This window comes from Hylobates moloch, unplaced genomic scaffold (genome assembly GCF_009828535.3).
Source record: "Hylobates moloch isolate HMO894 unplaced genomic scaffold, HMol_V3 SCAFFOLD_11, whole genome shotgun sequence".
Taxonomy (NCBI): domain Eukaryota; kingdom Metazoa; phylum Chordata; class Mammalia; order Primates; family Hylobatidae; genus Hylobates; species Hylobates moloch.
In genome coordinates, this window is record NW_026652286.1 from 13196451 (window position 1) to 13201769 (window position 5319).

The 5319-nt window shown below is 41.0% G+C and overlaps 1 long non-coding RNA gene across 1 annotated transcript; it reads left to right on the top strand.

Moving 5' to 3' along the window:
• The first annotated feature begins 1030 nt into the window (after window positions 1-1030).
• Window positions 1031-5015, top strand: LOC131384582 (uncharacterized). The gene is made up of 3 exons (XR_009215585.1): window positions 1031-1224; window positions 3915-3968; window positions 4621-5015. It is a non-coding gene; the product is annotated as an uncharacterized LOC131384582 (long non-coding RNA).
• Window positions 5016-5319: the final 304 nt, after the last annotated feature.

A 5319-nucleotide genomic window follows, 5' to 3' on the forward strand; every position in this document is an offset into this window, starting at 1 on the left:
TTGATAAGTATTAATGGTAGGGAAGCTGGTATGATGTTGGAATCAGTTACCCAGCCCTTTCTTTTCACTGACATTCCGACCCTTCAAATATTTTTTTGTCTCTTCAACCTCACGAGACTATCAAAATCTCAGTGAGTTTCTCTGCCCTCTTAGCAGCTACCCCTTACTTGGTCCCTCTTTCCAAATCCCAAACAAAAAAATCCCCAGAGACAAAAAGTAACAATGCCCTTTCACATTTCTACATGACTCCCTCTTCTTTGGAATATTGTCCCCTTGAATCCTGGTTGCCATAGCAGCTGTCAATGCCTTCTTGGCTTCCTTACATTTTTCCAGCTCCAGATAAAAGTTCCTGTAAGGAAATAGCTTATGCTCTAAGAGGCAAGCCATCACTATTATGTTCTATTCCTCCTTAACAAGAATAAGTCCTGTTGTAGCAGCATTAGAAAAAGCTAAACTCACAAATATTGGGCCATATGCCCTCTGTTCTTTGGCCTCTGAAGCTTTGTTGCTGTCATTTTCTCTACAGAACTGTTTTCCATAAGCCCCTGTCACCAGCTACCTTCACAATTTTATGAACTAGAGCGCTTCATTTTGTAATCAACAGAAAACTTATACTATCTAAAATAACTTATTGGCTGCTGTAACTGAAAAGTTTAATAATAAAGGTTACTTCATGTCTAATCTGATCCAGGAGTTCATGATATCATCAGGGACCCAGCAAAAGTCCTCTGAAATTTGGTTTGTCGTAACCCTTCTCAATGTATTAACTTCATCCTCAGGCTAACTTCTCTCATGGAAGCAAACAGATAGTTGCAGTAGTTCTGGGATTTGCATCCTCATATTATTCAATCTTGAGGAAGAGAGTTCTACGTTCCAACATTTCCAGCCAAAAGTCCTGAGATTCACTCTGATTGTTCCATCTGAGGTCACGCCATTTGAGGTCACTGTTCCATCTGAGGTCACATAGATAACCCTCACCAAGGATGCAGAATGCTGTGATCTGCTCAGCCTGGGTAGTGGTTCCATGTCTGGAGTTGAAGAAAGAGCTAGTTTCCTCAGAATCACATATTTCCCCATATAAACTGAGAGCTCGCAGAAAGAGAGAAGAGAAGAATGTAAACTCAGGAGGAACCAAGAAGAATTCATTATATTATGAAATCTGGCCAACCAGGAAGTGAATCCAAATAAAGAAGTACAAGATGAGCAATAAATGTGAAAGAACAGGTAGCAAATACATGACACACATAGATTTAGATCTAAGACTAAACAACTTTGGGATTTTGGTCCTGATTTTGTCAAAAAGAATAAAAGTATTTAAACCTTAGTAACGTAAAAATAAAAATAGACTAACCAAATCAGTAAGTAGGGAAAGGAAAATATGAGAAAAAACACAAGAGTTAATTTTATCATCTTTTACAGCAAGGAGCTAACCAATCCTATCTAAAAATGAATGGATTTTGTAAAAGCATAATTACCCCAATGTCAATCTTTTCATAGTTTTTATAAAGATACACATATCTTTTGAAGATGCCGTATATTAAAAGAACATTTATTTGAATTGACTCCATCTCTTTTTCTTCAAATTGAGTTCAAGTCAAATTGACTAATTTTTAATTTTTAAATAGCATGTCAGGTTGTATTATTATAAAATTATTTTCTGTATTAATATGACTCAGATACAAAGTTTTGCAAATCTTGATTCACTGCACCCTCTCAGTTTCCACCCCTCAATCGTCTATCTTTTTATTATTCTAGAAGCCTGGAAAGGTGTCTACCAAAAGTATACAATGATTCTTTTAGTTGTGAGATTTGTAGTGTATATTTTTTAACTTCCTTTGTATTTTCTATATTTCTTCATTTTTTAAAATAATGATCAGACATCAGGTTTTTTTAAGTTATAATATTAGAAATGAAAATGATTACTGCCTTTTAATGGAAATTAAATTCTATGCTTTGGGGGAGGCTTTCCTGGCTGCCAGGACCAGAGATCACCTTTCTTTTTTCTGCCATCCTGTATCCTAACTTTGCATCACTCACACACCAAACATACTCCCTGAGACCAACACTGTTAGTAGACATGTAGCGTATTCCCGCTGTAGGAGCTCCCTGAGGGTCCAATCTGTGATTCCATCATTAGCATTGCTGGGACCAACCAGACTCAAGAAAAGGCAACATCTCTCAAGAGTTTTGAATTTCAAATTACACGTGGTGCCCCAGGGACCTGTTTATTTTTGTGTTTTTGGCAAAAGTCTACTTCCTGTTTCTAAGAAAGCAGACTCAAAGAAAGAAGGGACTTCACTTAGCTGTTCAAACCTCAGGCAGTGCTTCCTTTAGCAGTTTAGGAGTTTCACTGAAAGAAATGCCATTGCTTGGGAGCTGGGTTCAAATCCTAATTCTGCCACTTGGGAAATTTACACAATCATTCTGAAATTTACACAATCATTCTGAATCTCAGTATCTTCCTCCCAAGGGAAGGGAGCACCTAGCTCACAGAGTTAAGTGAAATAATAGATAATAAGATAATAATGACAGCACCTAGCTCACAGAGTTAAGTGAAATCATACAGGTAAAGTGCAGTACTTTGTCTGACACAGAGTAAACACTTAATGAATATCAGCCTTCACTGTTACCTGTGAGCCAGGTCCCCAAGAAGCGGTGTTAGCAGATGGGGATACAATTCTCAGATCCAAAAGGACAGCATCCCTTGGAATTGGCTAAGTATGTCCAGGGATCCAGGCTCTGCTGATTTTTCTCCACTCCCCTCCCACCTACTCAACCCTAAAACTCCACTAGAGATGGCTCAGCATTCACTTTAGCTCCCAACCCATTCTAAGGGGATAAGGGAAGCCATTTTTAAATAGTGTGGCTGAGATATAAACATTTAAAGAAATGTTGGACATGATTCAAACTTATTTTCATAAATTCCTGGAACTTTCTGTTTGGAATGGCCTGACATGATCTAGTCCAATCTATTGATTTACAGTGATTTACAGTAAAAGAAACTAAGGCAATAGAGTTTTTAAAACTTGTGTAGGGTCCATGGCCACTTAGAGTTACAGCCATGCCTGGAAACCAGGCATCCTGTCTCCCTGCAGTTCCCTGTTATTGATCATACTGCAATGTAATACCCTGGTTATTTGGTTCTCTTCCCCATAAGTATAAGCTCCCACTTAGAACCTCCGCTTTTTCATGAGGAAGCTGAGGCTTAGAGAGGTTAAGCCACTTGTCCAAGGTCACCCACCTTGTAAGTGAAGGTATGTGAATTAAAACAAGAGTTGTTCCAACTCAAAAGCCTGTGCTTTTTACTCTGTTAGCCTGTATTCCAGTTTCCTTACTAAAGAAAGAATGCAGCCAGGCACAGCGGCTCATGCCTGTAATCCCAGCACTTTGGAGGCCAGAGTGGGAGGGTTGCTTGAGTCCAGGAGTTCGAGACTAGCCTGGGCAACATAGCAAGCCCCTGTCTCTAAAAAAGAATTTTAAAATTAGCCAGTCGTGGTGATGTGTACCTGTAGTCCCAGCCACTTGGGAAGCTGAGGCTGGAGAGCTGCTTGAATCCAGGAGGTCAAGAGTGCAGTGAGCCCTGATTATGCCACTGCCCTCCAGCCTGGGTGACAAAGTGAGATCCTGTCTTTAAAAAAAAAAAAAGAGAGAGAGAGAGAGAGAAGAATGCGCATCAATGGAGGCAGCATGGCGGAGTAAAACTGGAAGTGAGATGGGCTCTCATGCTGACCTACTGTGTGAACTTGGACCACTCACAACCTTGTCTTCAGTCTGTCTGGTGCAATATGGCAGCACCTAGTGCAGTGAACCTTGATTGTCATCAGTTCATAGTTGAAAGTGCTGAATAAGTAAAGCACTTATTTCTTGCACCATGAAGCCATGTCCTTCACTTCTCCTTGCTTTCTCTCTCATAGGAAACCTTGGTGGAGAGTCCAGCGTAGGCCCAGAGTCTTGCAATCCACATCCAGGTGAGACGTGTCCTCAGGTCAAACCTAAGAGATGCCCTCTGTTTTCACAGCTTCAGCAGGGATCACCGATTCTATCTAGTGTGAACACACGGTTTGTTTTCCTTCTTCTCTTTCTGTTTGCCATTGGAAAAGTCCATTAGTGCTGAGTGACATGACTAAACAGTAAAGGAGAGAACAGTTGATGTGTTAATAACTCTTAGGTAAATACCATTTGTTATTGTCACCGCTGAGGCTTTCAGAGAGATGGCACCATTCCTGGTCCTGGACTGTCCTCTTGTTGGCTCTGTCTTTCAGCAACCTGGAAAGACAGGTTTGGGGAGGGAAGGAGTCTGAAGCGGATTGGTGAGCAAGAGGAAGGAAGGGTATGGGAAAGGAACAGGGACCCTGAAAGAGACACAGAGAGCAAGAGAGAGAAGGGCAGGCAGACATACAAACATACAACACATACACACGCACACACATGACACACACATACACACAGTGAAGCAGAGGAGAGAAGACAGAAGTGTTGATTAATGGGATCTTTTATGAGATTCCAGGAACATTCTGTGTACCTTCCTCAGAAGTGCTGGGACTTTTGCATCCATCATTTCTTAGCAGCGCTGACATGGTCCTTCTGGTTCCATACATCTGCCCTTCCACCAATGTTTAGGATGTGCAGTTTTTCCTGCCTGACTTGGCTGTGGCCCAGAGGGAAGATGATGTTGGCTGGATTTGAGGAATCAGCACAAGAAAGTTGCATGATATCACCATGGAGGCCAGGAGGAAAAAGGAGCTTCCCTGAAGATGTCTCTGCTTTAAGGATGGAAGAGCCCTGTGAATATGGGAGGACCATGGCCAAGAAGATTCACACTGGGTGGGATTTTTGAAGAGGAAAGTGGGAAGACTGGCTTCTCCTTCTAGCCAAGAGCCTGGGTGACCTTGATTTTGTTCTTTAAGCTCTCTAAACTCTTATGAGAAGAGTTCGTACCAAATAATCTTCCAGCTCTGGGACTATGATTTTAAGGCAGATCAGATATCAAATCCTCTTTGAATCTTAGTCCTTACCCAGGGATGGTCAGGTATGCCCTTTAACACAGGGCGAAATGACTTAAAGACACCATGTTGACTAGTTATCATTGCATTCCCATGCTAGACACTCTAAATATTAATACCTCTCTTTGGGTCATCATAAATTCAGAAATAAGTTTCTTACTTTGTTTAGTGCTTAATTATTTTCTTAATGCTTTCAAAGGAACACAATACAGCATCATGTTTAAGACGTAAATTCTGGTTTCAGCCAGGCAGAGGTTCAAATATCAGCTCTTCCACATCAGCAGAATGAACTCAGGTACAATTCTTCACCTCTCTG